The 17555-nt window shown below is 41.9% G+C and overlaps 1 protein-coding gene across 1 annotated transcript in view; it reads right to left on the minus strand.

Annotated features, from left to right (window-relative positions):
• NR1I2 (nuclear receptor subfamily 1 group I member 2) overlaps positions 1–15006 on the minus strand; it is an 81493-nt gene extending 66487 nt beyond the window's left edge. The window contains exon 1 of the mRNA XM_056554021.1: positions 14893–15006. The gene's annotated coding sequence lies outside the window, so the exon portion shown is untranslated. The remainder of the gene's footprint in view (positions 1–14892) is intronic.
• Between the last annotated feature and the right edge of the window lie 2549 nt (positions 15007–17555).

Genomic DNA, 17555 nt, shown 5'->3' on the forward strand with positions numbered 1-17555 from the left:
AATCCACGTGTACATATAATTCCCCCCTTTGTTTGAATTTATCTCACTCCCCCCTTGTACATTACTATATTCTTATTGCATCTTCATTGTTTTTATTCACTTGAAAAAATTTTTTGCTGAATGTCAATCACGTACCTGAACAGGTAACACTAGTCTCCTCCTACCGAGGATGACGTCATAGGAGCGCCCAGATAAAGGATGCGCTCGGACAGACACGAGGTGAGGCCCGAAGAAGCGGTTTTAACCACGAAACGAGCTCCTAGCTGTCACCGCTCAGCTCCGGCTGTAGCGATCTCTCCGTATCATCTCCCGTACAGCGGCCGGACGTACATGGACTAATACAGTGACACAGCGCTAGAAGGGTGAGTGCAGAAGCAACCTTTTTCTCAATTTGCTATTTTGGACATTGTTTATTCCTGCTTTTTTTGCACCACCCCGCACCATCCCACCGATATCCCCTGTCACAGTGTACACACTCCCGGATATTGCGGGTGACCGCGGTGCGGTCCTATCTCTCTATCTCCCCTCCACATTATAGTAGTTATATTCTTGTATATAGGAGCAGTATTATAGTAGTTATATTCCTGTATATAGGAAGCAGTATTATAGTAGTTATATTCTTGTATATGGGAGCAGTATTATAGTAGTTATATTCTTGTATATAGGAAGCAGTATTATAGTAGTTATATTCTTGTATATGGGAGCAGTATTATAGTAGTTATATTCTTGTATATAGGAGCAGTATTATAGTAGTTATATTCTTGTATATAGGAGCAGTATTATAGTAGTTATATTCTTGTATATAGGAGCAGTATTATAGTAGTTATATTCTTGTATATAGGAGCAGTATTATAGTAGTTATATTCCTGTATATAGGAAGCAGTATTATAGTAGTTATATTCTTGTATATGGGAGCAGTATTATAGTAGTTATATTCTTGTATATAGGAAGCAGTATTATAGTAGTTATATTCTTGTATATGGGAGCAGTATTATAGTAGTTATATTCTTGTATATAGGAGCAGTATTATAGTAGTTATATTCTTGTATATAGGAGCAGTATTATAGTAGTTATATTCTTGTATATAGGAGCAGTATTATAGTAGTTATATTCTTGTATATAGGAGCAGTATTATAGTAGTTATATTCTTGTATATAGGGGGCAGTATTATAGTAGTTATATTCTTGTATATAGGAGGCAGTATTATAGTAGTTATATTCTTGTATATAGGAGCAGTATTATAGTAGTTATATTCTTGTATATAGGAGCAGTATTATAGTAGTTATATTCTTGTATATAGGAGCAGTATTATAGTAGTTATATTCTTGTATATAGGAGCAGTATTATAGTAGTTATATTCTTGTATATAGGAGCAGTATTATAGTAGTTATATTCTTGTATATAGGAGGCAGTATTATAGTAGTTATATTCTTGTATATAGGGGACAGTATTATAGTAGTTATATTCTTGTATATAGGAGGCAGTATTATAGTAATTATATTCTTGTATATAGGGGACAGTATTATAGTAGTTATATTCTTGTATATAGGAGGCAGTATTATAGTAGTTATATTCTTGTATATAGGAGACAGTATTATAGTAGTTATATTCTTGTATATAGGGATTAGTATTATGGTAGTTATATTCTTGTATATAGGAGCAGTATTATAGTAGTTATATTCTTGTATATAGGAGCAGTATTATAGTAGTTATATTCTTGTATATAGGAGACAGTATTATAGTAGTTATATTCTTGTATATAGGAGCAGTATTATAGTAGTTATATTCTTGTATATAGGAGCAGTATTATAGTAGTTATATTCTTGTATATAGGAGGCAGTATTATAGTAGTTATATTCTTGTATATAGGAGCAGTATTATAGTAGTTATATTCTTATATATAGGAGCAGTATTATAGTAGTTATATTCTTGTATATAGGAGGCAGTATTATAGTAGTTATATTCTTGTATATAGGGGACAGTATTATAGTAGTTATATTCTTGTATATAGGAGGCAGTATTATAGTAATTATATTCTTGTATATAGGGGACAGTATTATAGTAGTTATATTCTTGTATATAGGAGGCAGTATTATAGTAGTTATATTCTTGTATATAGGAGCAGTATTATAGTAGTTATATTCTTGTATATAGGAGGCAGTATTATAGTAGTTATATTCTTGTATATAGGAGCAGTATTATAGTAGTTATATTCTTATATATAGGAGCAGTATTATAGTAGTTATATTCTTGTATATAGGAGCAGTATTATAGTAGATATATTCTTGTATATAGGAGACAGTATTATAGTAGTTATATTCTTGTATATAGGAGCAGTATTATAGTAGATATATTCTTGTATATAGGAGCAGTATTATAGTAGATATATTCTTGTATATAGGAGCAGTATTATAGTAGTTATATTCTTGTATATAGGAGCAGTATTATAGTAGTTATATTCTTGTATATAGGGGCAGTATTATAGTAGTTATATTCTTGTATATAGGAGCAGTATTATAGTAGATATATTCTTGTATATAGGAGCAGTATTATAGTAGTTATATTCTTGTTTATAGGAGGCAATATTATAGTAGTTATATTCTTGTATATAGGAGCAGTATTATAGTAGTTATATTCTTGTATATAGAGGGCAGTATTATAGTAGTTATATTCTTGTATATAGAGGGCAGTATTATAGTAGTTATATTCTTGTGTATAGGAGCAGTATTATAGTAGTTATATTCTTGTATATACATAGGAGCAGTATTATAGTAGTTATATTCTTGTATATAGGAGCAGTATTATAGTAGATATATTCTTGTGTATAGGAGCAGTATTATAGTAGATATATTCTTGTATATAGGAGCAGTATTATAGTAGTTATATTCTTGTATATATAGAAGCAGTATTATAGTAGTTCTATTCTTGTATATAGGAGCAGTATTATAGTAGTTATATTCTTTTATATAGGAGCAGTATTATAGTAGATATATTCTTGTATATAGGAGCAGTATTATAGTAGATATATTCTTGTATATAGGAGCAGTATTATAGTAGTTATATTCTTGTGTATAGGGGCAGTATTATAGTAGTTATATTCTTGTATATAGGAGACAGTATTATAGTAATTATATTCTTGTATATAGGGGCAGTATTATAGTAGATATATTCTTGTATATAGGAGGCAGTATTATAGTAGATATATTCTTGTATATAGGAGGCAGTATTATAGTAGTTATATTCTTGTATATAGGAGCAGTATTATAGTAGTTATATTCTTGTATATAGGAGCAGTATTATAGTAGTTATATTCTTGTATATAGGAGCAGTATTATAGTAGTTATATTCTTGTATATAGGAGCAGTATTATAGTAGTTATATTCTTGTATATAGGAGCAGTATTATAGTAGATATATTCTTGTATATAGGAGACAGTATTATAGTAGTTATATTCTTGTATATAGGAGCAGGATTATAGTAGTTATATTCTTGTGTATAGGAGCAGTATTATCTCTTCCCAGTACCCAATGAATATAGATGTTCCTGAAATCTAATATAAAGACCGGTTTTCATATATAAAAGTATCTACAAGGACATTAACGCCGCACACAACATAATCTGAACCACAGGTTATAAAATAAATATTTTTGCGTATAACACCGGCCAATTGGACACAGCGAGAGGTTTCCAAATATTTACAAAGGGAACAATGGTTACATATAAATGAACTCTAGGGACCCGCGCTGTATCCAGTCAGTGCTCTGGGAGACGTCTCCAGATTTATAATCCTATGAAAAGATACCAGGAGGGTTTATACAAAAAATGATGCAAAGTCTGAATGGATATGGCGCAAACAAAGAAACTGACCATCGGGCGCGGAACACGTGAAAGATACTAAAGTGTAAAAGAAATTGTCCCTGCGATTCTCCATAAATAGTAATAAAGTGATTATGTAAATCATTGCTACGAACGCCTGGACGCCATGTTTAGACCCTGTCTACACTATCCGTACGTCGTCTATATATCGAGGCCAATGCACCATGAATACACAGGGCTGTGGTCCCGGCGCGCTTAGAGCCGCGCTGGGTGCTCGTGACGTCATTGCCCCGCCCCCTTATGACGTCACACCTTGCCCCCTCAATGCAAGTCTATGGGAGGGGGCGTGACAGCCGTCACGCCCCCTCCCATAGACTTGCATTGAGGGGGCGGGGCGGGAAGTCATAAGGGGACGGGGCTATGACGTCACGAGCTCCCGCCGCGGCTCTAAACGTTCGGAGCATTTTGTTCCAAACGCTGAGCAGCGGAGTACCCCTTTAACATGCAGGTGAAGGGTTTTCCTTGAAGCCATTAAAGGGGTACTCCGGTGAAAACCTTCTTTCTTTTAAATCAACTGGTGGCAGAATGTTAAACATATTTGTAAATTACTTCTATTAAAAAAATATTAATCCTTCCAGTACTTATTAGCTCCTGAATGCTACAGTGGAAATTCCTTTCTTTTTGGAACACTGATGACATCACAAGCACAGTGCTCTCTGCTGACATCTCTGTCCATTTTAGCAACCATGCAGAGCAGATGTATGGTAAGGGCAGCATGGTGGCTCAGTGGTTAGCACTGCTGCCTTGCAATGCTGGGGAATTGGGTTCAAATCCCACTAAGGACAACAATAAATAAAGTGTTATTATTATTATAATAACGTCAGCAGAGAGCACTGTGCTCGTGATGTCATCAGAGAGCATTCCAAAAAGAAAGGAATTTCCTCTGTAGTATTCAGCAGCTAATAAGTACAGGAAGGATTAAGATTTTTTTAATAGAAGTAATTTACAAATATGTTTCACTTTCTGCCACCAGTTGATTTAAAAGAAAAAAGGTTTTCACCGGAGTACCCCTTTAACACCGCGGAACTTTCTGGTTAGAATTTCCGACAGAAAATTCTGATAAAAACATTCCACCAAACTATTAAAGGGGTACTCCGGTGGAAAGCTTTTTTTTTTTTTTTAAATCAACTGGTGCCAGAAAGTTAAACAGATTTGTTAATGACTTCAATTAAAAAACCTTTACCCTTCCAGTACTTATTAGCAGCTGTATGCTACAGAGGAAATTCTTTTCTTTTTTAATTTCTTTTTTGTCTTGTCCACAGTGCTCTCTGCTGACACCTCTGTCCGAGTCAGGATCTGTCCGGAGCAGCATAGGTCTGCTATGGGGATTTTCTCCTGCTCTGGACAGTTCCTGACACGGACAGAAGTGTCAGCAGAGAGCACTGTGGGCAAGGCAAAAAAGAAATTGAAAAAGAAAAGAATTTCCCCTGTAGCATACAGCTGCTAAAAAGTACTGGAAGGGTAAAGGTTTTTTAATAGAAGTAATTTACAAATCTGTTTATCTTTTTGGCACCAGTTGATTTAAAAAAACAATGTTTTCCACCGGAGTACCCCTTTAAACCCGCTCAACGTTCTGGTGGCATCAGCTCCGCAGACATCTAGGTCTATGGAGACGGCAATGTCTGATTGTATCGTTGCCGGCCGCGCTCCGGAGTGTGAACCCGGACTAATGACTGTAACGTACAAGAAGATGATTGAACGGGTCACAGGTCAACGTCTCCAGCGTCGATTCTTCCGTAGTTTTGTTTTCTTAAGGATTTGGCGCGTTCGCTTTGTTAACGGACGTCACCAAATCTGCTGGTCAGGCAAAATTTTAACCCTTTAGACTAAGAAATGCTCTTCAGGGGAAATCTCATTCAATAGATAACATTATTAACCCCTGTTGGCCCTAACCTCCTGACATGTAGGATGAGAGAGCGGCCGCCTCCCTCACGTACTCCGATATATTAGGGGTGACCATATTCCCCCTATATTATATCTCACAACATGGTCTCTGGTTATTTATCAGAACCTGCTGCTCACCAGGGGACAAAATGTCCTTCACCTCAGGGTAAACAACAAATCCAAACTAGAGCCGACAGGGGAGGAAGGCAGATTTACCCCCCGACCCTATAAACAGACCTCCATTCCTATAGGCCCCGGACCCCATATATTAGATAATACAGACAACCATTCCTGTAGGCCCCAGACCCCCATATATTAGATAATACAGACAACCATTCCTGTAGGCCCCGGACCCCCATATATTAGATAATACAGACAACCATTCCTGTAGGCCCCGGACCCCCATATATTAGATAATACAGACAACCATTCCTGTAGGCCCCGGACCCCCATAGATTAGATAATACAGACAACCATTCCTATAGGCCCCAGACCCCCATAGATTAGATAATACAGACCCCCCCATTCCTGTAGGCCCCGGACCCCCATAGATTAGATAATAGACCCCCCTCCATTCCTATAGGCCCCAGACCCCCATATATTAGATAATATAGACAACCATTCCTATAGGCCCCGGACCCCCATAGATTAGATAATATAGACAACCATTCCTATAGGCCCCAGACCCCCATATATTAGATAATACAGACCCCCCCATTCCTGTAGGCCCCGGACCCCATATATTAGTTAATACAGACCCCCCCATTCCTGTAGGCCCCGGACCCCATATATTAGTTAATACAGACCCCCCCATTCCTGTAGGCCCCGGACCTCATACATTAGATAAAACAGACCCCCCCCCCCCCATTCCTATAGGCCCCGGAGCCACATATTAGATAATACAGACCCCCCCCATTCCTGTAGGCTCTGGACCCCATATATTAGATAATACAGACCCCCCCCCCCCCAATCCTGTATGCCCCGGACCCACATATTAGATAATACAGACTCCCCATTCCTGTAGGCCCCGGACCTCATATATTAGATAATACAGACCCCCCCCCCCCATTCCTGTAGGCCCCTGACCTCATATTAGATAATACAGACCCCCCCCATTCCTGTAGGCCCCGGACCCACATTAGATAATACAGACCCCCCCATTCCTGTATGCCCGGGACCTCATAAATTAGATAATATAGACCCCCCCCCCATTCCTGTAGGCCCCATACCTCATATTAGATAATACAGACCCCCCACCCCCCATTCCTGTATGCCCCGGACCCCATATATTAGATAATATAGACAACCATTCCTATAGGCCCCGGACCCCCATAGATTAGATAATAGACCCCCCCCCTCCATTCCTATAGGCCCCAGACCCCCATATATTAGATAATACAGACAACCATTCCTGTAGGCCCCAGACCTCATATATTAGATAATACAGACCCCCCATTCCTGTAGGCCCCGGACCCCATATATTAGTTAATACAGACCCCCCCATTCCTGTAGGCCCCGGACCTCATACATTAGATAATACAGACCCCCCCCATTCCTATAGGCCCCGGAGCCACATATTAGATAATACAGACCCCCCCCCCCATTCCTGTAGGCTCTGGACCCCATATATTAGATAATACAGACCCCCCCCCCAATCCTGTATGCCCCGGACCCACATATTAGATAATACAGACCCCCCATTCCTGTAGGCCCCGGACCTCATATATTAGATAATACAGACCCCCCATTCCTGTAGGCCCCGGACCTCATATATTAGATAATACAGACCCCCCCCATTCCTGTAGGCCCCTGACCTCATATATTAGATAATACAGACCCCCCCATTCCTGTAGGCCCCGGACCCACATATTAGATAATACAGAGCCCCCATTCCTGTAGGCCCCGGACACACATTAGATAATACAGACCCCCCATTCCTGTATGCCCGGGACCTCATAAATTAGATAATATAGACCTCCCCCCCCCCCCATTCCTGTAGGCCCCATACCTCATATTAGATAATACAGACCCCCCCACCCATTCCTGTAGGCCCCGGACCCCATATATTAGATAATGCAGACCCCCCCCCCCCCATTCCTGTAGGCCCCGGACCCCATGTATTAGATAATACAGACCCCCCCCACCCATTCCTGTATGCCCCGGACCCCATATATTAGATAATGCAGACCCCCCCCCCCCATTCCTGTAGGCCCCGGACCTCATATATTAGATAATACAGACCCCCCCCCATTCCTGTATGCCCCGGACCCCATATATTAGATAATACAGACCCCCCCCCACCCATTCCTGTATGCCCCGGACCCCATATATTAGATAATGCAGACCCCCCCCCCATTCCTGTAGGCCCCGGACCCCATGTATTAGATAATACAGACCCCCCCATTCCTGTAGGCCCCGGACCTCATATATTAGATAATACAGACCCCCCCCATTCCTGTAGGCCCCGGACCCCATGTATTAGATAATACAGACCCCCCCCCATTCCTGTAGGCCCCATACCTCATATTAGATAATACAGACCCCCCCCCCCCCATTCCTGTAGGCCCCGGACCCCATATATTAGTTAATACAGACCCCCCATTCCTGTAGGCACCGGACCTCATATATTAGATAATACAGACCCCCCCATTCCTGTAGGCCCCAGACCTCATATATTAGATAATACAGACCCCCCATTCCTGTAGGCCCCGGACCTCATATATTAGATAATACAGACCCCCCCCCCATTCCTGTAGGCCCCGGACCTCATATATTAGATAATACAGACCCCCCATTCCTGTAGGCCCCGGACCTCATATATTAGATAATACAGACCCCCCCCCCCATTCCTGTAGGCCCCGGACCTCCTATATTAGATAATACAGACCCCCCCCCCCCATTCCTGTAGGCCCTGGACCCCATATATTAGATAATACAGACCCCCCCCCCCCCATTCCTGTAGGCCCCGGACCTCATATATTAGATAGTACAGACCCCCATTCCTGTAGGCCCCGGACCTCATATATTAGATAATACAGACCCCCATTCCTGTAGGCCCCGGACCTCATATATTAGATAATACAGACCCCCCCCCCCATTCCTGTAGGCCCCGGACCTCATATATTACATAATACAGACCCCCCCCCCATTCCTGTAGGCCCTGGACCCCATATATTAGATTATACAGACCCCCCCCCCATTCCTGTAGGCCCTGGACCCCATATATTAGATAATACAGACCCCCCCCCCCCATTCCTGTAGGCCCTGGACCCCATATATTAGATAATACAGACCCCCCCCCCCCATTCCTGTAGGCCCCGGACCCCATATATTAGATAAGGTCTAATGTTTCCAGCGTTTATTCTTCCGTAGTTTTGTTTTCTTAAGGATTTGGCGCGGTCGCTTTGTTAAGGGACGTCACTAAATCTGCTGGTCAGGCAAATTTTAACCCTTTAGACTAAGAAATGCTCTTCAGGGGACATCTCATTCAATAGAGAACATTATTAACCCCTGTTGGCCCTAACCTCCTGACACGTGGGAGAGTAACAGGGCCCGGTCCCCTATAGTCTCCAGGAGATGGCGTCCTCCTCACTCCTGACCCCCTATAGTCACCAGGAGATGGCGTCTTCCTCACTCCGGACCCCCTATAGTCTCCAGGAGATGGCATCCTCCTCACTCCAGCCTCCCAATAGTCTCCAGGAGATGGCATCCTCCTCACTCGGGACCCCCTATAGTCTCCAGGAGATGGCGTCCGCCTCACTCCAGCCTCCCATTATACCGCTATACAGCTCCAAAATAATGTTGCCAGACTATGCAAAGAAAGTGCCACTATAGTGCGCAATATCCTAATAGTACTCTTATACTGTTATGAGCAGCCACACAATAGTGTAATGCAGTGAACCCATACTACATCCCTACATAATACAGTGCGCCCATACTACACCCCTACATAATACAGTGCACCCATACTACATCCCTACATAATACAGTGCGTATATACTACATCCCTACATAATACAGTGCACCCATACTACATCCCAACATAATACAGTGCGCCCATACTACATCCCTACATAATACAGTGCACCCATACTACATCCCAACATAATACAGTGCACCCATACTACATCCCAACATAATACAGTGCACCCATACTACATCCCTACATAATACAGTGCACCCATACTACATCCCTACATAATACAGTGCACCCATACTACATCCCTACATAATACAGTGCACCCATACTACATCCCTACATAATACAGTGCACCCATACTACATCCCTACATAATACAGTGCACCCATACTACATCCCTACATAATACAGTGCACCCATACTACATCCCTACATAATACAGTGCACCCATACTACATCCCTACATAATACAGTGCACCCATACTACATCCCTACATAATACAGTGCACCCATACTACATCCCTACATAATACACTGCACCCATACTACATCCCTACATAATACAGTGCCCCCATACTACATCCCTACATAATACAGTGCACCCATACTACATCCCTACATAATACAGTGCACCCATACTACATCCCTACATAATACAGTGCACCCATACTACATCCCAACATAATACAGTGCACCCATACTACATCCCTACATAATACAGTGCACCCATACTACATCCCAACATAATACAGTGCACCCATACTACATCCCTACATAATACAGTGCGTATATACTACATCCCTACATAATACAGTGCACCCATACTACATCCCTACATAATACAGTGCACCCATACTACATCCCTACATAATACAGTGCCCCCATACTACATCCCTACATAATACAGTGCCCCCATACTACATCCCTACATAATACAGTGCACCCATACTACATCCCTACATAATACAGTGCACCCATACTACATCCCTACATAATACAGTGCACCCATACTACATCCCTACATAATACAGTGCGCCCATACTACATCCCTACATAATACAGTGCGCCCATACTACATCCCAACATAATACAGTGCGCATATACTACATCCCTACATAATACAGTGCGCATATACTACATCCCTACATAATACAGTGCACCCATACTACATCCCTACATAATACAGTGCGCCCATACTACATCCCTACATAATACAGTGCACCCATACTACATCCCTACATAATACAGTGCGCATATACTACATCCTTACATAATAAAGTGCGTATATACTACATCCCTACATAATACAGTGCACCCATACTACATCCCGACATAATACAGTGCACCCATACTACATCCCTACATAATACAGTGCGCCCATACTACACCCCTACATAATACAGTGCGCCCATACTACATCCCTACATAATACAGTGCACCCATACTACATCCCTACATAATACAGTGCACCCATACTACATCCCTACATAATACAGTGCACCCATACTACATCCCTACATAATACAGTGCACCCATACTACATCCCTACATAATACAGTGCACCCATACTACATCCCTACATAATACAGTGCACCCATACTACATCCCTACATAATACAGTGCGCCCATACTACATCCCTACATAATACAGTGCACCCATACTACATCCCTACATAATACAGTGCGTATATACTACATCCCTACATAATACAGTGTGCCCATACTACATCCCTACATAATACAGTGCACCCATACTACATCCCTACATAATACAGTGCACCCATACTACATCCCTACATAATACAGTGCACCCATACTACATCCCTACATAATACAGTGCACCCATACTACATCCCTACATAATACAGTGCACCCATACTACATCCCTACATAATACAGTGCACCCATACTACATCCCTACATAATACAGTGCACCCATACTACATCCCTACATAATACAGTGCACCCATACTACATCCCAACATAATACAGTGCACCCATACTACATCCCAACATAATACAGTGCGTATATACTACATCCCTACATAATACAGTGCACCCATACTACATCCCTACATAATACAGTGCGTATATACTACATCCCTACATAATACAGTGCACCCATACTACATCCCTACATAATACAGTGCACTCATACTACATCCCAACATAATACAGTGCACCCATACTACATCCCAACATAATACAGTGCACAAATACTACATCCCTACATAATACAGTGCACCCATACTACATCCCTACATAATACAGTGCACCCATACTACATCCCTACATAATACAGTGCACCCATACTACATCCCTACATAATACAGTGCACCCATACTACATCCCTACATAATACAGTGCACCCATACTACATCCCTACATAATACAGTGCACCCATACTACATCCCTACATAATACAGTGCACCCATACTACATCCCTACATAATCCAGTGCACCCATACTACATCCCAACATAATACAGTGCACCCATACTACATCCCTACATAATACAGTGCACCCATACTACATCCCTACATAATACAGTGCACCCATACTACATCCCTACATAATACAGTGCACCCATACTACATCCCTACATAATACAGTGCGCCCATACTACATCCCTACATAATACAGTGCACCCATACTACATCCCTACATAATACAGTGCACCCATACTACATCCCTACATAATACAGTGCACCCATACTACATCCCTACATAATACAGTGCACCCATACTACATCCCTACATAATACAGTGCACCCATACTACATCCCTACATAATACAGTGCACCCATACTACATCCCTACATAATACAGTGCACCCATACTACATCCCTACATAATACAGTGCACCCATACTACATCCCAACATAATACAGTGCACCCATACTACATCCCAACATAATACAGTGCACCCATACTACATCCCTACATAATACAGTGCACCCATACTACATCCCTACATAATACAGTGCACCCATACTACATCCCAACATAATACAGTGCACCCATACTACATCCCTACATAATACAGTGCACCCATACTACATCCCTACATAATACAGTGCACCCATACTACATCCCAACATAATACAGTGCACCCATACTACATCCCTACATAATACAGTGCACCCATACTACATCCCTACATAATACAGTGCACCCATACTACATCCCTACATAATACAGTGCGCCCATACTACATCCCTACATAATACAGTGCACCCATACTACATCCCTACATAATACAGTGCGTATATACTACATCCCTACATAATACAGTGTGCCCATAACTACATCCCTACATAATACAGTGCACCCATACTACATCCCTACATAATACAGTGCACCCATACTACATCCCTACATAATACAGTGCGCCCATACTACATCCCTACATAATACAGTGCACCCATACTACATCCCTACATAATACAGTGCACCCATACTACATCCCTACATAATACAGTGCACCCATACTACATCCCTACATAATACAGTGCGTATATACTACATCCCCTACATAATACAGTGCACCCATACTACATCCCAACATAATACAGTGCACGCCATACTACATCCCTACATAATACAGTGCGCCCCATACTACATCCCTACATAATACAGTGCGCCCATACTACATCCCTACATAATACAGTGCACCCATACTACATCCCTACATAATACAGTGCGCCCATACTACATCCCTACATAATACAGTGCGCCCATACTACATCCCTACATAATACACTGCACCCATACTACATCCCTACATAATACAGTGCGTATATACTACATCCCTACATAATACAGTGCGTATATACTACATCCCTACATAATACAGTGCGTCCATACTACATCCCTACATAATACAGTGCACCCATACTACATCCCTACATAATACAGTGCGCCCCATACTACATCCCTACATAATACAGTGCGTATATACTACATCCCTACATAATACAGTGCACCCATACTACATCCCTACATAATACAGTGCACCCATACTACATCCCTACATAATACAGTGCGCCCATACTACATCCCTACATAATACAGTGCACCCATACTACATCCCTACATAATACACTGCACCCATACTACATCCCTACATAATACAGTGCGCCCATACTACATCCCTACATAATACAGTGCGCCCATACTACATCCCTACATAATACACTGCACCCATACTACATTCCTACATAATACAGTGCACCCATACTACATCCCTACATAATACAGTGCGCCCATACTACATCCCTACATAATACAGTGCACCCATACTACATCCCTACATAATACAGTGCGCCCATACTACATCCCTACATAATACAGTGCACCCATACTACATCCCAACATAATACAGTGCACCCATACTACATCCCAACATAATACAGTGCACCCATACTACATCCCTACATAATACAGTGCACCCATACTACATCCCTACATAATACAGTGCACCCATACTACATCCCTACAATACAGTGCGCCCATACTACATCCCTACATAATACAGTGCGCCCATACTACATCCCTACATAATACAGTGCACCCATACTACATCCCTACATAATACAGTGCACCCATACTACATCCCTACATAATACAGTGCGCCCATACTACAGGGTGCGCCATTTTTATGGATACACCTTAATAAAATGGGAAGGGTTGGTGATAACTTCCTGTTTGTGGCCCATTAGTATATGTGAGGGGGGAAACTTTTTAAGATCGGTGGTGACCATGGTGCCCTTTTTAAAGTCGGCCATTTTGAATCGAAATTTGTTTATGCAATAGGAAGAGGGTCATGTGACACATCAAACTTATTGGGAATTTCACAAGAAAAACAATGATGTGCTCGGTTTTAACGTAACTTTATTATTTCATGAGTTATTTACAAGTTTCTCTTTGTTTACAGCCATTGACATGTCGTCGAGGTTAAGGCGCGAGGAGCGGATAGAATTTGTATTGATGTCTGGTGAACGCAGTAACCGGGTCATTGCAGCAGATTTCAATGCAAGACCCTACGAGACCACCCATCTCCCATGCTACAGTTAGAAAACTGATTGCTAAGTGTCGTGAAACTGGTTCAGTGATGGATTTACCAAAATGTGGAGGCATGAAATCTGTCGCTAATGAAGAAACATCAGTGTCTCCTCGCTTCATCCAGCAAGAGCCGACAGCGCAGCACTCACCGCAGGTCACTGGAGAGCGGTATTAGTCCGACATCCCTTCATATTAACTACTCACAAATGGTACAACTACTGCAGCATCTCAGCGAGGATGACCCAGATCGGCGCAATGAATCTGCAGAATGGGCAAAACAATAATGTGAACAGGACCCTCAGATTACGCAGAAGATTTTGTTCAGTGATGAGGAAACTTTTATGTGAACGGTGAAGTTACCAAACAAAACCAGCGCTATTGGTCGGACACTAACCACATTGGATAGATCCCTCCAAGACTGTGGGACACAAACATTGATGGTCTGGTGGGGTATATGGGGTACAAAGATAGTGGGGCCATTCTCATCAATGGAAACCTCAAGGCCACTGGATATGGGAAATTGCTCCATGATGATGTTTCCCTCTTTATGCACTGAAGCTGCACGTTCCCTGAGCAAGATGGCGACCACCACATTATGGGTGTCAGGTCCGAGCATTTCTAGAGGAACAGTTTCCTGGAAAGTGGATTGGTCGTCGTGGGCCAGATGAATGGCCCCCAAGGTCTCCCGATCTGACCCCCTTAGACTTTTATCTTTGGGGTCATCTGAAGGCAATTGTCTATGCTGTGAAGATACGAGATGTGCAGCACCTGAAACTCCGGATACTGGAAGCCTGTGCTAGCATTTCTCCTGCGGTGTATATAGTAGTATATAGCAGTGTATACGGATACTGGAAGCCTGTGCTAGCATTTCTCCTGCGGTGTATATAGTAGTATATAGCAGTGTATACGGATACTGGAAGCCTGTGCTAGCATTTCTCCTGCGGTGTATATAGTAGTATATAGCAGTGTATACGGATACTGGAAGCCTGTGCTAGCATTTCTCCTGCGGTGTATATAGTAGTATATAGCAGTGTATACAGATACTGGAAGCCTGTGCTAGCATTTCTCCTGCGGTGTATATAGTAGTATATAGCAGTGTATACAGATACTGGAAGCCTGTGCTAGCATTTCTCCTGCGGTGTATATAGTAGTATATAGCAGTGTATACAGATACTGGAAGCCTGTGCTAGCATTTCTCCTGCGGTGTATATAGTAGTATATAGCAGTGTATACAGATACTGGAAGCCTGTGCTAGCATTTCTCCTGCGGTGTATATAGTAGTATATAGCAGTGTATACGGATACTGGAAGCCTGTGCTAGCATTTCTCCTGCGGTGTATATAGTAGTATATAGCAGTGTATACAGATACTGGAAGCCTGTGCTAGCATTTCTCCTGCGGTGTATATAGTAGTATATAGCAGTGTATACAGATACTGGAAGCCTGTGCTAGCATTTCTCCTGCGGTGTATATAGTAGTATATAGCAGTGTATACGGATACTGGAAGCCTGTGCTAGCATTTCTCCTGCGGTGTATATAGTAGTATATAGCAGTGTATACGGATACTGGAAGCCTGTGCTAGCATTTCTCCTGCGGTGTATATAGTAGTATATAGCAGTGTATACGGATACTGGAAGCCTGTGCTAGCATTTCTCCTGCGGTGTATATAGTAGTATATAGCAGTGTATACAGATACTGGAAGCCTGTGCTGGCATTTCTCCTGCGGTGTATATAGTAGTATATAGCAGTGTATACGGATACTGGAAGCCTGTGCTAGCATTTCTCCTGCGGTGTATATAGTAGTATATAGCAGTGTATACAGATACTGGAAGACTGTGCTAGCATTTCTCCTGCGGTGTATATAGTAGTATATAGCAGTGTATACGGATACTGGAAGCCTGTGCTAGCATTTCTCCTGCGGTGTATATAGTAGTATATAGCAGTGTATACGGATACTGGAAGCCTGTGCTAGCATTTCTCCTGTAGTATATAGCAGTGTATACGGATACTGGAAGCCTGTGCTAGTGTTTCTCCTGCGGTGTATACAGTAGTATATAGCAGTGTATATGGATACTGGAAGCCTGTGCTAGCATTTCTCCTGCGATGTATATAGTAGTATATAGCAGTGTATACGGATACTGGAAGCCTGTGCTAGCATTTCTCCTGCGGTGTATATAGTAGTATATAGCAGTGTACACGGATACAGGAGGCCTGTGCTAGCGTTTCTCCTGCGGTGTATACAGTAGTATATAGCAGTGTATACTGGAAGCCTGTGCTAGCATTTCTCCTGCGGTGTATATAGTAGTATATAGCAGTGTATACAGATACTGGAAGCCTGTGCTAGCATTTCTCCTGCGGTGTATATAGTAGAATATAGCAGTGTATACGGATACTGGAGGCCTGTGCTAGCATTTCTCCTGCGGTGTATATAGTAGTATATAGCAGTGTATACTGGAAGCCTGTGATAGCATTTCTCCTGCGGTGTATATAGTAGTATATAGCAGTGTATACGGATACTGGAAGCCTGTACTAGCATTTCTCCTGCGGTGTATATAGTAGAATATAGCAGTGTATACGGATACTGGAGGCCTGTGCTAGCATTTCTCCTGCGGTGTATATAGTAGTATATAGCAGTGTATACAGATACTGGAAGCCTGTGCTAGCATTTCTCCTGCGGTGTATATAGTAGTATATAGCAGTGTATACGGATACTGGAAGCCTGTGCTAGCATTTCTCCTGCGGTGTATATAGTAGAATATAGCAGTGTATACGGATACTGGAAGCCTGTGCTAGCATTTCTCCTGCGGTGTATAT

The sequence above is a fragment of the Hyla sarda genome, unplaced genomic scaffold (genome assembly GCF_029499605.1).
Source record: "Hyla sarda isolate aHylSar1 unplaced genomic scaffold, aHylSar1.hap1 scaffold_530, whole genome shotgun sequence".
In the NCBI taxonomy this organism is placed as follows: domain Eukaryota; kingdom Metazoa; phylum Chordata; class Amphibia; order Anura; family Hylidae; genus Hyla; species Hyla sarda.